The sequence below is a fragment of the Myotis brandtii genome, unplaced genomic scaffold, assembly GCF_000412655.1.
Source record: "Myotis brandtii unplaced genomic scaffold, ASM41265v1 scaffold17, whole genome shotgun sequence".
In the NCBI taxonomy this organism is placed as follows: domain Eukaryota; kingdom Metazoa; phylum Chordata; class Mammalia; order Chiroptera; family Vespertilionidae; genus Myotis; species Myotis brandtii.
The window spans coordinates 9,146,283-9,166,992 of record NW_005356259.1 but is presented as its reverse complement, the minus strand read 5'-3'; the positions used below and the strand labels follow the sequence as shown (position 1 = coordinate 9,166,992).

Sequence of the window (20,710 nt, the reverse complement as noted above, 5' to 3'; positions counted from 1 at the left end):
CCCACCCGCGAGGGGAGGAGCGCAGCGCCACAGCGGCACCGCCCGTCAGGACAGGTGCTGTCAATCCAGGGAGCGAACCAATCAAGATTCGCAGGTCCTCGCCCTTTGAGAACCACCAATAGGAGGCTTTTGGATACCCTCATCAGGCGCCCTGGCCCCGCCCCCAAGCTCCTCCCTCCTTTGCAGACTGCGGGAGTTCCCTTGTTTACCAAAAGGCGGAGGGTGTGTGGGAGGCGGTGGCTGTCGCTCACTGACGCCTCCTGCGACCACCTGACTCCCAGAGCTACCCCCGCAGAGAGTTGTAACTGCACGCGTTGCCTTCTTGCAGCAAATAACTAAACTGTGACTCGCAGCTGCTGCTGCAATTTTTAGGTAAGAGAAGAAATTCCCAAGTTTTAAAAATATGGGACCAGTCTTTAACTGCAATAATACGTGGGTCTCTTAATGCTAGCAGTAGTACTCTTAGTGTCTGTCAGTTCCTTGGGAAACCATTGACAGAAACCTACCATGAATAACATAACTTTTTAATTTATGTGAGTTCATTTAACCCAACAGTTTCTTTCATAAATTTGAAAAAGAGTAGGAAAACAAGTTGATAATATTGTTCTCTTTCAAGAGTGGAATTACTAGGAAGTTATATTCTCTATTCCAGTATATATATTTCTCCAGTGTTTTAAAATTCTGCATCCATGTTGTAAGCAAAACTGAAGGTACATGAAAGTCCAGAAAGTAGTGTGTATGTGTATGTGTGCCAGAGAGATTTATTCATTCTTCTGTCTGTGGTTGATGTACATACAGTGGGGCCTTGACTTAGGAGTTTAATTCGTTCCGAGACCGAGCTCGTTAACTCAAATTACTCTATCAACTCAATGCAAAAAATCGGCCGAGAGACAGCTGGTATCTCAAAAAACTCGTTAGTCGGGACACTCGTAAGTCAAGGCCCCACTGTATTTGAATCTCAACTCTTTGGTGATAATTGCGGGGCTTGCCATGCCCCAGACCCCATCAAAGAGTTGGGAGTCAGGGACACACCAAAGCAACACTTGAATCCTTTGTAGAAGGGTAGTACAGGAGGAAGGTGAATGGGGAGTAGGACAATAGGAACCCCAGGGTGCTCACTACCGCCCCCTCTCCAATTCATTTTATTTACTCATTTGCCTAAATTGTGCTCACCCAACCTTTTAATCTAAGTAGCAGAATCAACAGATTTGACTTTCACCTTTTGCCCAGTCACTGAGGGAGTTGGAAGTGCCTAAAGAAAAAGCAAAGAAATTGGATAATTTCCATGCACACTCTCTCCTGGTTCTGGGCATGCTAGCAATGTTTCCAGGAACTGACTGGTACAAAGTGCAGGGTTCCCATTTGTAACTGATACAAAAATAGTTTCCTTCTTTGGCTGTCTCTTCACCCTGACCCTGTACCCCACACCAACCAAAAAGAAGGAAGGAGGAAGAAAGGAAAGAAAAAAAAAAATCATGTCTACCATTGGAACAGTTTCCTAGCATTTTCTACCTGACCCTCTCTTCTTGGTTTATTTAGGTTTTAGCTAGAATAGACCTCCTGCAACCAATAAATGTAGCTCCCCGGACAGGTTTCTATAATTAACTGCTGAAATGCGCTTGCCTTTCAACTATGTCAGCCTACATAGCAGAGCTATTTACAACGCAGGACAACATAGCAATTGATCTCCCAGCTCCTAAAGTTTATATCCCAGTCCTCCTGAGATTTTATATCCAATCAGATTGTTTTTGTCATTTTTATTGTGAGCTACTGTTTTTGTTTCTCTAGGTTGTTTATAGGGCTCTTTTCTTGAAAATTAGTACTACTTTACAGAAGGTTGCCTCCTATGAACAGTGAGTGTTCTCTTAGGACTCCAAGAAGGGCTCAGAAATAGGAGCAGGCAGACCTGAAGCTGGGCATGAGATCTTTTTAATTTGCCTTTTCTTTTTTTTAACTGATGTGATGGCTTTGAAAAGGAAGTGAGTGGCATTAAAAATTTGATTCTTTTTGCTCAACCAGGATCAGGGCATAAGTCACAATTTCTCCGTATCCCTACACCATGTAGTTTAATATCTCCTCTCAGAAGCCCTATACTGATTTATAAATTAAGGCTCTGAGATTTTCATGGAACTTTATCAAAAGCATTATGATTGTTAAGGATTACTATTTGAAAGTGATTGCAGATAGTCTTGTATTTGCAAGGGCAGTTCCTACCTATGGCTGGCTTTCTTTATTCGATTGCCTTCCTGATATCTTTGTGTGAAAGGCACTGCAACTTCTCCCTAAGTCTCAGCTACTAGTTTTGTTTGAAATTGTGTTTCTGTGCATTATAGGCTCTTCAATTCTGCTTCTGGGAAAATGGAATAGGTATATTTTTCCCTATCCTTCCCAAATACAACTAAAACCTCTGAACATCTATAATAATAAAAGCATAATATGCTAATTAGACCGGATGACCTTCTAGACCAGTGGTTTTCAACCTTCTTAATGCCGCGACCCTTTAATACAGTTCTTCATGTTGTGGTGACCCCCAATTTCATTGTTACAAATTGAACATAATTAAAGCATAGTGATTAATCACAAAAACAATATGTAATTATATATGTGTTTTCCGATGGTCTTAGGTGACCCCTGTGAAAGGGTCGTTCGACCCCCAAAGGGGTCGCGACCCACAGGTTGAGAACCGCTGTTCTAGACGAAGCCAGGGCTGCGAGGGAAGTCCTGGTCCCGGGTGCCAGAGGGAAGCCAGTGCCAGCAGCCGGGGGAAGGAAGGCCTACTCTTGCATGAATTTTGTGCATCAGGCCTCTAGTTATATATAAAGCAGGTAGAGAAAAGAAAGCATACCAGCTAGGGACCTCAGGATCTAACAAGGAACAGAGTGTTAAGTTCTTGGGTTTTCATTTAGCTTTATGTTTTCTTATTGGGTATTAGAAAAGCCAAAACCCAGAAACCTGAAAATGCCAACAGGCACAGACAGAAATGTCCCAATGAAAGGCTACTCTCTCTAGCCAAAGGATGAAAAAAGATGCAGCCTACCAAGACAGATAACTTTTAGAAAATAACCACTCCACTGTAGACAAATGCCACACAGTGAAAACCTATGGTCCCACCCCAACTGTGCTAGCAAAGGCTGAGTGAAGATTTCTAGATTTGCACACTATTCTGGCTATCTAATGAGACACCCCAACACCCTAATACCCTAATCCCCCTACTTAACCCACCAGTGTGTGTCAGAGAAGGCCCAATAGAGAACCAGGACTGAACATTCCCACCATTGGCTGGTAACAAGGACCCCTCCACACGTGCCCCTCCCCCATCCCCAAAGTGTCACTGGAGACGTGGGGAGCCTGGACTTCCACCCCTACCTGACAGTAATGAGACACCCCTCCCTGTCCCTGCCTGGGTAGAATCAGAGGAGGGGCCAAGTGAAGAATCAGGACTTTGATCACTGCCTAGTATAAGGAGACCACCCCTCCCCACAATGGTGCCAGTGGATGCCACATGGGGGGCAGTAATGAGGCACTCCTACCCCTGCCAGCTAGGGAGATATCAGAGGAAGCCTAGTGGGTAATTGAAACTCCCAGTCCACCAGTAATGAGGAGCCCTATTCCCACCCAGCGGTGTCAACAGAGGCCAAATAGAGAACCTAGACTTCTACTCCTGCCTGGCATTAGCAAAGATGGTGCTCTCTCTAGTCCCTCCCTTGCCAGAGCAGTATCTGGAAAAGCCAGCTAAAATAGACAGCTTAAATTAGATTCAGAGTGTCGTAATACCCAAAACGTCCATGCTTTCATAGAAAATCATTAATCTTATCAAGAACCAGAAATCTCTCTAATTGAATGGGTGGTGTGTGTGTGTGTGTGTGAGGGGGGAGATATGTCATTATCAAGGTGACAGAGAAGTTAAAATTATCTGACAAAGATTTTAAAGCAGGCATCACAAAATGTTTGAGCAGTTAGAACACACTTAAAACAAGTGAAAAAATAGTCTCAGCAAAGAAATTAAAAGTCTCAGAAGATATAAAGAAGAAATTAATGGAAAATTTAGAACTGAATAGGTGTCTCTTTTTGTTTGTTTTGGTATTTTAAAAAAATCTTTTCCTCACTTGAGGATACGCTTTTTATTGATTTTAATGAGAGAAAGAGAGAGAGAAAGAAACATCGTTGTGAGAGAAAAACATCAATCAGCTGCTTCCTACGCACCCTGACTGGGATGGAACCCGACACCTGGGTATGTCTGTGCCCTGACCGGGAATTGAACCCACCACCTTTCATTGTACAGGATGACACTCCAACCAACTGAGCCACACAGGCCAGGGTAAACAGTTGGCTTTTGAGAAGTCTACATCAGTTGCCAGTTTTCCACAAACTATTACCCTTAGCTTTAGTGATATGGGTCTCCCACCCACATTCTGTAATGTCAGGTGTATCTAGGGGGTTCCAACTCTTAACTCTATAAGAAAGAAAATGAAACCAAAAATTACTCACATTCAAGTCTTCCACCAGTGGGTTCTGTATATTACTTTATGTGTTGAGGGTCTCTAAGACTAGTTTTAGGGATTCACTGAAAGAACCCAGAACTGAATATATATATATATGCCTAAGCGACCAGTCGACAGGTCACTATGACGTGCACTGACCACCAGGGGGCAGACGCTCAATGCAGGAGCTGCCCCCGGTGGTCCATGCGCTCCTCCTGCAGCCCCTCCCCCTGGCCAACCTCCTACCACCCTGATCGGCCTTGATCACCAGCCAGGTCAAGGGACCCCACCTGTGCATGAATTCGTGCACCAGGCCTCTAGTATAATCTTATTCATGGCTGTGATTCATTACAACAAAAGGTCACAAAGCCTTGAATGTAGTAGTGGCGGGCCAACTCAGACATAATATTTAGGATTTTGTAGACCTTGGGCCACACATTCACTAGCCTACCTGTCACACTGACTATCCTCTAGAGCAGCTGTTCTCAACCTGTGGGTCGCAACCCCTTTGGGGGTCGCTTAAGACCATCGGAAAACACATATATAATTACATATTGTTTTGTGATTAATCACTATGCTTTAATTATGTTCAATTTGTAATAATGAAATTGGGGGTCACCACAACATGAGGAACTGTATTAAAGGGTCGTGGCATTAAGAAGGTTGAGAACCACTGATCTAGAGTAGCACTGTGCAAAAGAAATACGATGCAAGCCACATGTCATTTTAAATTTTCTAGAAGCTGCATTTCAAGACAGTAAAAGAAACAAGTGAAATTAATTTTGATATTATATTTTATTTAACCCAATATATTAAAAATGTTACCATTTCCTCATACAATCAATATTAAACGCTATTAATGAGATGTTTTACATTCTTTTTGCATGCTAACTCTTTGAAACCTGGCGACTGTTTTATATTTGTAGCTCGTCTTAATTCAGACAAGCCACATTTCAAGTGCTCAGTAGCCTCATATGACCAGTGGCTACCAAATTGGACAGTGTGGCTCTAGAGAAAGGCCAAGAGGTCACTCAGAATCCAGCCATTGCCACAACAGTCAGGAAGCTGGCAACCCTGTAATGCATGCTATTTCTAGGCATTCATGTGCAATACAGACTGGTGCCTCCAATGCCATTGTCCCAAGGAAACACTTGGGCAAGGTGCCCTGATACACATTCAGTAGTTTCACACGAACAAGAGCCAGATGAGCTTAATTAAAAGGGTACAAAAACAGCTCCTCACCATGAAGTCCTAAAGACCCCACCTAAACACACACACACACACACACACACACACACACACACACACAAAACCCTAGCACTTAGCACGTTTAGAATGAAGCCCTAAGTCACTATGGGCCCCAAGAAGTTAAGGCTGGAGTCTTAATTCTACCAATGGTTAATTTTAGGTTTTAATGGGCTTTGAGATCAAGTTGGAAAGCTACTCCATCCGAGGTCATCCATTAAAAAACCTGGATTGTCCTACAACCTCACAAAGATCGGCAAACCTCATCCAGTGACACCAAAGGAAATCCCTACATCTGTCCATGGTTGGCAGCACTCTGGGAACACCCTGACAGTTAGTACATGGTGTGAACCGGGAGTAAAGAAGACCTCTAGTGAAACTATAGCCAGTTACATGTCCCAGCAGACAAGACCTGGATCCAGGCCTTTCTGCTATGCCAGGATGCAAACTGAGTGGGGCCGCTGGGCCCTTTCAAGAGAGCTGTTTTGACTCAGTAGGGACTCTAATAGTCCCATATGCAACATAACTTCTTTCATTCGTCAGACAAATGCAAAAGATACCGCTGGCTAAAAGATAAGTCAATGATCCCCAAGGAGCTATTACTGCTTTTCCTGTCCCCTAAGCCTGTTAGGGGACAACGTCATGCAACTTCATCATACACCTGCCTTTTTCTCTGGGTCCACCCCAGGGGTGATGGGGCTATTGTTGAAGATAGTTTATGTATCACTTCTACCTGCTCACACTTGGGCTGAAAATTCTATCATGCACCTGCAAAATGCAGGAACAGTACAGACCACCCTGCTCCTACAGAACTCTTGCGGGGAGCCATACTTGGAACCCCTCTGTAAGGCATTTCAAATCCAGGTCTACTTCCCATTCCCACTAAATCCATGACCAAGAGTCCATGAACGGAATATCAGAATAATTCAGATTTAGGCCATCTTCTTAAGAGGGCAGTTGCCCTTCCTAGAGCAGCCTTCACAGTCTGTTCTCAGTATTTATGAGTCTGTTTGCATTGTGTTTGTTTATTTGTTTATATTGTTCTTTAGATTCCACATATAAGTGAAGTCAAATGGTATTTGTCTTTCTCTGACTGACTTATTTCACTTAGCATAATACCCTCCAGGTCCATCTATGTTGTCGCAAATGGTAAGATTTACTTCTTTTTTACAGCCAAGTAGTATTCCATTGTGTAATGTACCACTCATCTACAGATGGGCACTTGGGCTCCTTCCAAATCTTGGCTCTTGTAAATAACACCTACAGAACTCTTGCGGGGAGCCATACTTGGAACCCCTCTGTAAGGCATTTCAAATCCAGGTCTACTTCCCATTCCCACTAAATCCATGACCAAGAGTCCATGAACGGAATATCAGAATAATTCAGATTTAGGCCATCTTCTTAAGAGGGCAGTTGCCCTTCCTAGAGCAGCCTTCACAGTCTGTTCTCAGTATTTATGAGTCTGTTTGCATTGTGTTTGTTTATTTGTTTATATTGTTCTTTAGATTCCACATATAAGTGAAGTCAAATGGTATTTGTCTTTCTCTGACTGACTTATTTCACTTAGCATAATACCCTCCAGGTCCATCTATGTTGTCGCAAATGGTAAGATTTACTTCTTTTTTACAGCCAAGTAGTATTCCATTGTGTAATGTACCACTCATCTACAGATGGGCACTTGGGCTCCTTCCAAATCTTGGCTCTTGTAAATAACACTGCAATGAACACAGGAGTGCATATATTCTTTTGAATTAGAGGTATTGCTGGTGAACCAATATTGACTCTAAATTGGGCTGGGAGAGACAGAATGTCCATGGTAATTTTTACTTGATCCTGTTTTTGGCAATGAAAGATTCTGTTGCTTATTTGTCAGACTTATTTTTGGGGGGTGGAGAAGGTTGCTTCTTTCAGTTGTTTCTTTGTAGTCAATCATTAGCAAGGGAAAATTAAACCTAATGAATTCCACTTTGGAGTTTATAATTACTGCATATTCACCATGACAATCGTCATTCTATATTCCCTCCAAACTTGACATTCTTGAAGAATATAGTTCTATTCCCCTAATGGCTATATTCTAACTAATAGGATAATCTAACAAATGATCTATTCTGTATCAAATGGGAGAGCATCCTATAAATTACATCTTTTCAAAGGTCATATCATGATTATTATTACCAGGCTTTACTCTGTTACTGCAAAGGATAAGTTAATTAGTTTTCTTTGATAATAATTTTATGAAGTAGGATCATATTGTGAAGGCAGCAGTGAAAAGGCCTTTATCATAGCATGGAGGAAGACTAGGGTGGGAATAATGGTCATTGTTGTTGCCTATAAGGCACCTAGTTCCATTTCCCTCCCCTTCCTAACAGTATCCTGATTCAGGTACCAGTATGACTCTTACATACATCAGGGGAAACTCACACCCAGCTCCAGAGAAAGATTGTTTTGAATTCAGATGATCCCATCTCCTTGATTACAGTGATGGTGCTAGAACTCTAAGCTGATCTGCACATGCATTCCTCTGGCCACAGGGACTGCTTCAGGAGCAACATGGAAACGAGGTTGGATGAAAAAGGATGAGAAGAGATGTGCAGAACCTTCTGGGAAAGGTTCATTCTCACAAGAGAATCATAGGAAGAAACATCCTCTCTTTATCTGGACCTTGAGGAAGGAAGATGTGAAGGCAGCATTTTGCCATGGGAAAAGTCAGTGTAAGGACGAATCCAACAAACAGAGGAATAACAAACAGTCTTGGCAGGCAGGATTAAGTTAAACCTGAAGGGTTCTCTGCTCTGGAATTCCATTATGTGGACCCATGAATTCCCAGTTACTGAGCCAGTAAAAACTCAGTTCAGTCTGAGTTCCTGTTACTTTCAAGCAAAAGTATCCTAACTGCAAAGGTGAGTTATTTTTTATTTTATTTCACTTTTTAAATATTTTAAAGCTGAAAAATTGATAAGCACATGGTAAAATTTAAGCAATATGAAAGGAAAAAGTAAATGTTCATCTCAGTTCAAACATTATTCACTTCCCTAGAGTCAACCACAGAGTTAAGTTTCACAATGGATGTGTGTGTTCTAGTTTCTGCTCAAATAGAAGCACAATATACACATTGTTCTATATCTTGCTTTTTATTATTTATGTATCTTGAAGATCATTAAAATCATATATATAGATTTATCTCAGTCTTTTTAAAGGCTGTACAGTATTGTGCGAAAATACCATAATTCCTTTAATCGATTCTACTTTTTGTCACTATAAATAATGATGGCATGGTCATGCTTAAATTTACATATTTGAACAAAGATGTAAGTATAAACTTGAGGATAAATTCCTAGAAATAGGATAGCTGGTTCAAAAAGTATATACATTTTATATTTTAATAGATATTACCAACATGGATAAAAGGAATTTTGGTAATAGCTATTAAATTATTTTTCTCCTGTTTATTGATCTAAAATTTGATATCATAAAATAGATTGTTTTTCCTTGTGCTCAAAATTATGCTGTATTTTAGATTGATTAATATTTGAACCACAATTTTATTTCTGGTTTGTTGTTTTTTTTTTGGTTTTTTCTAGAATTTATAATTGCCTTTTTCCCCCTAAGAAAAGTAGCATGCCTTCTTCAGCATGCTCAAATATCTTCCAACACCTTATTTATTCTATCTATGACATAGAATCTATGCCTTTCTTATTACAGATATTCTTTTTTTGGTCCCCACTGAATTCTTATTCTATTTTGGAAAGATATTTCTAGGCCTGCAGCACTCCAGTCATTTGGGATTTCTGCTCATTGATCACTGGGTTAGGTCCATGTTTTCTGTATTACAGGTAATTTTCTTTCTGATTTTCTTCCCTCTTATTTTTTCTCAAATAAATACATCAAGTAACTTCTAAGAAAGGAAGTTCCTGAGTCCTTGACTATTGTTATCTTGTTCTGTTGACCAATTGACAGTTTGACTCCAAGTTTCCAACCCCAGAATATCTCTGAGGGTTTATTAGACAGATAACTCCTATGGTCCTCCTGATGGTATCTGACTTGTGGCTTCCTTCCCTCTGTTCAATCCATCACATGGTTGCATCTCTTTTCTGACGTCCCTTAAAAAAAAAAATCTTCATCTGTTAGTGATTCTCATCTTATTCTTTTCATTCTTGGGATTTCATTTCCTTTTTTTTTGATTTTTGTTCCTTTACTTTCATTTTAATTGCAGCCAGATCAAACACATGTGCACCGTCTGCCATTCAAGTGGGAAGCCTCTCCTTAATTTTTAGAGTCTAAGAATAATTGTGTTGGTTGTCATCATGCAGAATAATTTACCTGCCTACTTTTTCTAGCTCATGGTGAGATCTAACCTCTTATATAATTATATGAAAGTGAGCTATTTAGGTGGGAATGAAATGTCACCTTTCAGAAATATTAGTCACGTAGCACTTCAGGGTGGTTTTAAAGTATCAGCATAGACATTATAGGAATTCAATTATCTATTTACCACCAAAGCATTTAAGGAAATGAAGCAAACAATGAATGGGTATTCCTATTAAGCATTGGTAACAGCCTGAACTTTTTGTAGGCTGTTGGAGTGTGACTCAGAATGGAGTCATACTAGTCTGGAATTAAGTGGGTGTGAGTGAAATGAAATGATGCATTATTCATATTTTCTTATTAGCAATTCATTATAAACATATAACCTATAAGCAGTTTTGTGCTAGTAAATTTTTAACAGCCAACTCTACAGGGGTAAAAAGTGTGTGTGTGTGTGTGTGTGTGTGTGTGTGTGTGTGCGTATTTAGTATTAACTTTATAATATAAAAGATGTGTGGCATACAATTTACAAATAATATAACATATACAATATTTATTATAACTCCCATATAGTCAATGGATTCTTACAGAATTATTTTGTTGACTTTTGCCAAGCTTTTGTATCTGTAGCCAACATATGGTTGCAATTGAACTATGATTTGACAAATGGAGTTACATCCTAATATGCTAACTCTTTTCCTAATAAATCTATTGTCATTATACCTGACATATGTAGTCAATTTTTTATGACCAGCTTGAAAAATTCCTGAAAATTTAACAGTTATCTCTTGCAAACTGGCACAAGCCAACTCCAATACACCACTGCCTATAAACTCCACTTCTCCAACTTAGGGCTTAAAATGAGAACCACTCTATTTTTGTTATTCAAATAATACCCCTCTGATATCATTAAAAATGTCCTTCTTCTCTGTAATCCCCTATTTCTAACCAATGCCCATCTCCCACCATAAGGAATCCATATACATTAGGGACTGGGCAGTTAGCTTTACTTACCTCCAGAAGAGACACTAGAAATCAGCGTCAACTAAGGTGTCATATTGGGCTAGGGCTAGGCTGTTGCTGGCATCACAGCCACATGGTGGCGCAATTGAAACACAAGAATTGCAGTTGCCTCAATACCCCCTCCACACACTCTCTCCACCCCCACCTAACCCTACACCCACCCCCGGCTTGCCCCCAGTCATGCAGAACTTTATAGTGAATCAGCCTACATATCCTCTAAACACATAGCATCCCTCTCCCCTTTCACACACTTTTCCTTTCAGTGCAGGAAATTCCATCACTGTCAACAAGCCCATGAGCTTTCTGCTTGCCTAGAAGTTATATAACAAGACCTTCCTGTTTCATCTGTCTGGGTAGATGACCTACTTGTTGACCTCTAGTTTTTAAAACCTGTTACCCATGTCTCCAGGGGCCTCCCTGTCTCAGATTTACCTGTGATGCAGGTAAATCTTTGAATACTAGTCCAGGGCCTGGCGAAGTTCAAGGCCTTTTTATAATATGTATGTCCTTCCTTATTTGTGTTTTTCTATTTTTTCACTATCCACTGTATCCACATGGCCTGCTAGGTTATGTTCCACTTTAGACCCCAAGGGGAAAACTCCATTCTTTGTCATCTTTCATAAGAAATCCAACAAAAGTCAGGGTTTTTGTGTTTGAGCAACTTCATTGAAATGCTCTCAATTTTTTATAAATATCCCTGGGATGGGCTCTGATTCACCCAGTTTGCATCATGTGCCTAACTCCAAGCCAGTGTATGGTGAGGAAGATGAGATAGTATGACCTAGTATATCACATCACAACTTCATTGTTGCAGGAGTATGCGTAGCAGCTCAGAATTGCAAGGAGTGAAGGAAGTGAAATACTCCAAAGAAAGTAGGGAAATGTTACCTAAAGATGAAAGACAGAAATGTGGAAAGAACAAAGGCAACAAAAATCCACCTTTGGTAGAAATTTGACTTTTCCTCATAGTTAGTTCTCTCTTTTTGGATGTTTTTATCATTCCTGGAGAACAACAGGGAAAAGTATGCTTTGTGGGAAAGAACTGTAAAGTGAAAGCATGGTTAGCATAAAGTAATGCTGAAGGATATTATTTGAAGCATTCCTTTGAAATATTAGCTTCTCTATTATGAAGCATAGATTTTTGTTCAATTAATATTCTCCAAGTAAGGCACAATTTTTGCATACTTTCAAGTCCTTTGACATGTGGTATTACTTTAAGTTTTTGTTTAATGTGATATAATTTAGGACCTTCAGTGGAAACATTAAATCAGAAGATGCCTCCTACTAGTTAGGTAGAGGCAAAAAATTCAAAATAATCTCAGTGCTATTTACTCACCCCACTATTCCAGCTCTACAAGTTTGTGTCGTAGAGGCTTTTTCATCTCTAGAAATTCATATCTAAACATGAGAATTAGGTCTTGGACTGTGAGCTGTTCCATAAGGAGAAGCATTAATAAAGGAGTCCCTTTGTCCTACTGAGTTTCTGGAATGCCTGTTGCTGTTTGAGCATCTTCCCATTGGAAGACTATCTTGTATTCTGGGATCTTTGTAGCATGTGCATTCTCTTTTAAGAAGGGTTTAGAATAGCAGAATTCAACCTGGGCACTCATACTCCTAGGGTACATGAAGACTTTCCAAAAACACATGGTGATTGGATAGTTTTAAGGCAGCCTACTTTCAGATTCTCAGCTCCTGAGTCCTGCTAGTACCCCCTTTTCATGTTCATCCTCCCATCATACAGAAGAGAGACATCTCTCGCCCAACCTGAATCTTATCTTGGTGCGTTGCTCCAGGCTATAAAAATCTTAGAGGCAATTCAAAAGGAATGATTAAATGTGTACTGCCTCTGAAGAAGTATTCTCCCATTCCCCACCTAAAAATGAAACAAAGAGAGAGCCTCAGTAAAAAGTACTCAAGTCTTATTTTATCTAGGCAGCCAACTCTTGGCAAGTCTCCATGCCTTCTCTCTGTATCTCTCTGTGTCATTCATGTGGAATTAGGATTCAGAATAATATTATCCCAATCATTTAAATTTTAAAATGATAGACATTCAGTCTGACTTAGCTGATGAAGATTGGGTTGACAATATTTATATGGTAGACTTTTTTAATAAACTGAATGAGCCCCAAGGATTTGATAAAAACAAAGTTGGAGTATATATTCAAATTACAATACACCAGGAAGTACATTCTCTGCAATGATTTAAAGTTAAAGATAAACCATCTTTAGATATCAATGTAAAATATTCAAGGGACCCTATGTTTTCCAGAATTCTTTCAGGATTATATATGCAAATAATTTTGAAGACCCCTGGTCTAAAGAACCAGGAAATCACCTCAAACAATTTAAATTCTTCATTAGAAAAATATAATTGTATGACTTGCAACTATAATTAACTATGAAAATTGTCCTATTTAAAAGAAGAATGTAAAAGAATATAGCATTTTAGTAAAAACTCATACTTAACTAAGCTAACATTTTTCTTAGGTTCACTTAATTTTTGTAACCTTAAGTCTAATCCAATGTGGGTTTCTCCCTGTTAAATATAGTTTGGTCAGAGGGCATACGAAAGCTTTCCATTCCATCATCTTGCAGCCTGTTTGTTTAGGTTGTTGGAGGGAAGTGGCTAGTTCTTAAATTCTGTTTTCCCAATTTTTAAGCCTATTAAGCCTATATTTGAACCCCCACAGACTAAAACTTCCTGATTACAGTTTTCCTGATGGTGGTTCCCCCCACCCCCACCCCATCTCACCCTAATCCCCGCTAATTATCAAAGAAGAAGAAAATAGCAAATTTTCCAGACTCTGGTAGCTCTCATGACTATGTCTACCCTATGAAAAAGAAAATTACAGAAGCACCACTAACTTTTACCCCTCCCCCCTTTCACCTCTGCTGCTTAGATACCTTAGGGTCATTGAACACAATACGATGCAAAATTAATGACTGAGGTTTGCTTCTATTAAAATGCCAGACGGGTTTACTGACCCAGAGCCAACCCAGTTTTCTACTACCAGAATTTTCCTCCCTGTTTCTAATAACTGAAAAATGTTGAAACATATAAAGACATTGTAAACACTTAGCAGCACCATTTTCTAACTTCTTACCCATTAATTAGCTGCCAACTGAGAGCAAAACTTAGCCAGGGACATGGAGACCCCTGAGAACAAGAGGGAGAGAGAGTAGAGGTGACTACAAAGGGCAAAGGGAGATGTTTGGCGAGTGAGTGTGCCAGGGACAAACTTCCTATTGAACAAACTTGCCTCTGGCCAGGCCAGCCTTTGAGGACAAGGCCCTCTTTAATCACCACACTTAGACTGGCATAACCTTGGTTTCAGGAGAAATAATAATTTCTTAATATACATTTTTAGTAGAGGGTTCGTTTTAATTTCGTGTTTCTGTGTTTAATTTTTGTTTTCCATCTGCACTGTAAACTTACAGTTACTTCCTATCTGCACTGTTACTTAAAGCAGCAAATTGGCCCAACTATATCTTTGAGTACAGAAATCTAGTTTTCAGAAAGATAGTCTACCTTTAGAATTTGAGGGGTTTCTCTCATTTCCTCCCGTATCCACAAGATTTTCAATGTTATGCCTGTTTCATCTATAATTTGTGTTTGTATCCTGTAAAGATGTTTTTCTGTTCACTCATTTGGGGAGTAAAAACTCCATCAATTTTTTACCCCCAAAAAATAATCCCCAAAGGGTAATTATGTATTCCCTGGGGTGATAGGAGCATGTTCTGGTCTCATCCACGGAGGCTGCGGAGCACAGTCTGTGCACAGTGAGTAATTGTTTGTGACAATAAAGCCATAAATAAGCAAAATTAAGAAAGTGTGGACTCATTATCATCAGATAATGCAACGGTGAACTTGTTACTGGAAAGAAACGACTTAATTATTTATGCAATATATTTTAAAACGATAAGGGAACCTTTGGTTTGTAGAGTAACTCTTCACCAGCTCAGACTAAATGAAGATTTAAGTGCAGTTAAGGGCATGCATATGCCCTAGAATAGCCAGAGTCATCTCTTAACTGGCTCATGCTAATAAGGATACGGAGGTCACAGAGGAATTCACTGAGACTTTGCCTTACACAAAGCCCTAATTTGGTCAGTTTTGAGACAATGCCTTACAAATATGTTCTCGGCATCATGTAGGAATAATCTTAATTTTAAAATATCAACATGGTCTACTTCTTTTTTAAAAAAATATATGTTTTATTGATTTTTTAAAAGAGAGAGTAAGGGAGTGGGATAGAGAGATAGGAACATTGATGAGAGAGGAACATCATCGATGGGCTGCCTCCTGCACGTACCCCTACTGGGGATCAAGCCTGCAATCCAGGCATGTGCCTGACCGGGAATTGAACCAATCAAACCGGTGACCTCTGGGTTCGACATGGTCTATTTCAATTCCCGCCATTCCTCAGCAGGTACTGCTATGTTGAAAGCTTCTGGTTTCCCCAGCCTTCTTAGGCGAAACTAACAAATATTAAAAGATACACTGGATTACTTCTTCAAAGTACTAAATCTACTTTCCCTCTGAAGAGTAATAGGATGATGCATCAAAAAGCAAATTGCAAACCAAGGGACTGACTAGACATTTAAGATGAAATGTGGAATGAGAAAGTAGAGACAAGGAAACATATGGATGAGGAATTATCTTGTTTGGAAACATAAATTTAAAGCATTTCCTTTGATGAACTTCGGATCAAGAATGAGTTCACTCAGAAGCAACATCCAACTCACACAAACCACCTCCTGCCCTCCCCCCCCAGCATAATGGAAAGAATGTTTAATAAATTATATGTAAAAGACACCTCCAAGCTTCAAAATGCGATGGGTAAAATGGGATATAAAATGATATGTGTCTCTATGTATGTGTAGAGGAATAAGAAAAAGTTAAATTCTTATCTTTTGCCTTATAAGCAAGTTTATGATATATTAAGTGAAAATAGTAAGTTTTGGAGTAATGTATATAATAGGATTGTATTTCATGGGAAACAAATGCAAAATTCAATCAATCTCTCTACCTTTCTTCTTTTTTTCCATCTATGTGTATGTGTGTAACCTATATAATTGTGAACAAATTATATAGGTTTGATTATACTATGTCGTTTGTGAAAAGATGCATGTCAAGCTTTTAACATGTTTACCTTAGATGACAGGGACAGAGTAGAGAGATAAAATTGGTTTTTTTAATATTTATAATTTTGTATTATTTCAATTGTGACAACCAGCCTTTATTAGTTTTATAAGGGGGGAGGGGAGGTGAGAGTCAACCCAAGGACTTGTATGCATGCATATAAGGCATAACCCATGGACACAGACAGTAGGGGGGTGAGGGCATGTGCTGGGGGTGGGGGGAGGTGGGAACGACCGGGGAGAGGTCAATTGGGGGAGAAGGAGACATATGAAATACTTTAAACAATAAATAATTTTTAAAAAATTAAGCAAACTATATAAAATAACATGAGGCTGGCCCTGCTGGTTTGCCGCAGTGGGAAGAGTGTTGGCCTGCGGACTGAAGGGTCTCAGGTTTGATTCCAGTCAAGGGCATGTGTCCAGGTTTCGAGCTTGATCCCCAGTGAGGGCGGGGGCGGGGGTGCGGGAGGCAGCTGATCAATGATTCTTTCTCATTATTGATGTTTCTCTCTCTCTCTCCCTCTTCCTTCCTCTCTGAAATCAATAAAAATATATTTAAAAAATAAATAAAATAACATGAGGCTGAGTTTTACACAGTGTGTGGATTTAGTGGTAAATGTCATACCAGTTCAGGATTCATATGTAAATTTTCTAAATTTTATCTAAAAAAAATCCATATTCATTTTATGAAGATTAAAAAGTATAGAAAACCACATACACACAAAGAAAATAAATATCATCAATAATTCCAGTCCCTAGAGATAGATGTTATTAATGTTTTGGAGTAATTATTTTCTGGCCTTCTTTTCTTTCTGTGTGTATCCATGTGTATTTTTTAAAAAACAAAAATGTCACACACTGTGCATAACCTACTTTTTTAAGTCTAACAAAAGTAAGTTTTGTGAATAATCAAATATCCCTTCTTAGGATTAGATTTAACGAAAACTAAATAACAGTGATTTAAACACAAAAGTAGGCAGTTCACAGGTGATGGGTTGGTTTCACAAAGTTAGAACTGTCTACCTAATTGTGGGGCCCAATGAAAAAGAGAAAATGTGGGACCTCTTACTTAAAAAGTAGGGTATGCCTGGCCAGTGTGGCTCAGCGATTGAGTATCGACCCAGGAACCAAGATATCACTGGTTCGATTACTGGTCAGGGCATATGCCTGGGTTGTGGGCTCTATCCCCAGTAGGGGGTGTGCTGATCAATGTGCCCTTCATCTGTATACTAATGTCAGTTTTAAATGCAAATATAAGAACATGTAATTTGTATATGGAATCCCTGAATCACATGATTTGTATTTCATAGCATGTGCATGCATCTGTACCTGGTTCTTACCAAAACAGTAACAATGCTACACAGAATGAAATCAACTATTTTTATTTCACTTCTTGATACACATGCAGTACCTTCTACCAACACTCGGACTTCAGCTTACTGATGAGTAAGAAAGAAGGACTGAAAGGAAAAGGACTATGGGTTGTCTATCTTTTCCTTCTCCATGTCACCATTTACAGGATAAGTTGTTGACTACTTCAGGGAATTAACATGAGTAAGAAATGATACATGTTTCTGGGAATACCGTTGCCTTCTTTCTGGGTAGCAAGTTCTGGTTCAAATGGAAAGTGTGGCCTCTCGGAAGTGTCAGGAACCCAGCTTAACACGTTAAGCAACCTGTCAGTCACCGGTGACTAAAACGGAAAGGAAGACAAAACAGGCTTAGCGCTTAACATGTTAATCACTTTTAGATATAACACACTTTCCTTGTCCTTGCTTTGAGTCTTGCTGAACTCTGGCTCATTAGGGGACCACTGGAATTCTAAGCTCATGGGGATATATGTATACAAATGGGGCAACAAGGAACAATAAACAAGCATATTGCCTGTACCCCTCTTCTCACACCGATGTTCTATCAGACCTCATTTACAACACACAACTTCAAAGACAAAATTAAGAATTTCAAATAGCAACAATAGAGCATTAGCCAAGCAAAAGGCCCTTCTGAGCAGGGGTTCTTGTGTAACTGCATAGTTTGCATGCCTGTGAACCAAACATCCAACAAGTTCAGTGACCAAAAGTAACCTCACAGGGTGGTGATCGGATCATAAATTCCTATCTGCGTAGGTCAGGTGATAGTCACGCCCAGGCCTATAACTTTTGAAATAAAAGGTTAGTCTTTGCCTTGAACAAGCCCTGTCCATTGTTCTTGTGCTTCTAGTTTAACACATCTTTGAAAGGCCAGAGTAATCCTCTTTTCCAGACCCCTCAGAGGCATAAGCACCCTCAGTGGAGCACATAGTCTTGGTAACTATCCAGAAATCCAATCATAGATACTTGCTCACCTTGCTTTTTTCACCTTCATGTAAATTTTCCTTACATTCCTGCCTTAATTCCAGATGTATGAAAGAAACTGCAAAACTGTCATTCTCCAGAACATTTGAGATCTTGCTTCCCAGTGTGTCCTCAGTTTGGCTCAAATAACCTCTTATAAAAATTCTCTACAGATTTGGATGTTCTTACATCAACATGCCCATGCCATCCTGAATGAAATTAGGAAGTTACTAAAAAATATAGGTTAGTTGATATAGATAGGCAACTAATTGTCTCTGCCTTGCCAACCTAAAGATATAATTTATTTAACCAAATTTTTTTTTTAATCCTCACATAAGGATATGTCTTTATTGATTTTTAGAGAAAAAGGAAGAGAGAGAGAGAAAGAAACATCTATGTGTGAGAGAGAAACATCAATTGGTTGCCTCTTATATGATCGAATCTGAAACTCAGATATGTGTCCCAACAGGAATCAAACCTGCAACCTTTTGGTGTATGGGATGATGTTCCAACCAACTGAGCCACCCAGCCTGGCTAATCAAATCTTAATTTTTATATATGTGGGTTGTTTCTTTTTACCATTATCAATATAATTTACAGCCCGGCCGGCATGGCTCAGTGGTTGAGCATCCACCTATGAACCAGGAGGTCACAGTTTGATTCCCAGTCAGGGTACATGCCCGGGTTGCAGGCTCAATCCCCAGTGTGGGGCGTGCAGGAGGCAGCTGATCAGTGATCCTCTCCTCTCTCATCATTGATGTTTCTATCTCTCTCTCCCTTTAAATATACATATGTCATTTACAAACTTTAAAATTGCATCTTTAAGTTTTTAAAAACTTATTCCTAAAGCATATTTCTTTGGAAAAAAATTTCCATGAACTAAATCAAATTAAACACTATATACTTAATTACAGTTGCAATAATAACAACTGTTGTTTTTCTTTTTAAAGAGGACAATTAAACATACCGATATTTGTCCTGACATGAACACTGTGTGGATGGCTGAAAATAAACACATGTCAAAGTATATACCCAAATAATCTGTCAATATCAGGATGCACTGTATCATCTTATACTAATATTATCTATTGCTAATATTGAATATCAGGATGCCTTCTATAATTTGATTTTAATGTTATCAAGTTTCTAGTATTGAGTATACAGATGCATCGTGTCATCTTGAATTAATATTATCTATTTGAAATATGCCAGAACATAAAACCTAAGTGAAAACTAACTATTGTTTACTTTTGCATTAACATTTGCCTAGCATATAATCAAGCTGTTCTTTACTTGATGAAAACTAGTTCTCTGTTCAGTGTTAGTAACTCAAGACTAAAATAACTTGAATGTTCTTAGCTCATTGGTCACATCTTTGCCAAGCTTATCAAATTATTTCCATATGAAATGTAAAAAAGAGTTTACTAGCCTCCAAAACACTTTTATTTGAAGTAAATAACCAGGAAAGAATTTACTTATTCTAACTATTTTTAACCAATTCTTAAGTGACAAGAACTTGTAATTTATTAAACAGAAAGAACAGTTGTCTGCATATTTGGATTCTAGTATGAGGTTTTTCTGAATGAATTTGGGTACAATTAGATTTCAGAAATGGAACCATTAAAATCTGAGTATTACGAGCAAACTATTATTTATAGAGTATAGTTCTACATACTCTAACATTTTGTCCTTCACATATAAATATCTGCATACACGCACCATCTGAGTGTATAAAATTAAACTACCTGAACACCTTTAAAAAATTAAAGTAAAACGTTAAAATGTCTATAAAAAGAAATTCATTAGAGATTTCAAAATATCCGTAAGTGCTAAATAAGGTTTCCAGAAATCAGTGATTATGCTGAAACGTGTCACAAGGGGAACTGTTAACAAGTGTTACTTTGCCAATGGTAGGAAGATTGCCAACCTTTAATTGGCTTTAAAGTTGGTGTTCTATCAATGGAGTATTGTAAAAGGCAATAATGCCCACATTTATGATTTAAGCCTGCACCGGGAACTCTAGATTTGACTAAATGTGGCAGTATGCATTAGTCCTTCTAATTAAAAATATTCAAATGCCCACCTTTTACATTTGGTTAGGATGTTGATTATCATGTTTTTATTAAAAAACAGCAACAAAACAAAAGATGTTTGTTTCCACTTTACAATATCAGTGACCAG

At 38.9% G+C, this 20,710-nt stretch overlaps 1 long non-coding RNA gene across 1 annotated transcript in view; it reads left to right on the top strand.

The window, feature by feature from the left end:
• Positions 1-216: 216 nt before the first annotated feature.
• Positions 217-20,710, top strand: part of LOC106725553 — a 20,893-nt gene continuing 399 nt past the window's right edge. Inside the window, exons 1-2 of the long non-coding RNA XR_001361444.1 lie at positions 217-372; positions 8,258-8,626. This is a non-coding gene — a long non-coding RNA (uncharacterized LOC106725553). The remainder of the gene's footprint in view (positions 373-8,257; positions 8,627-20,710) is intronic.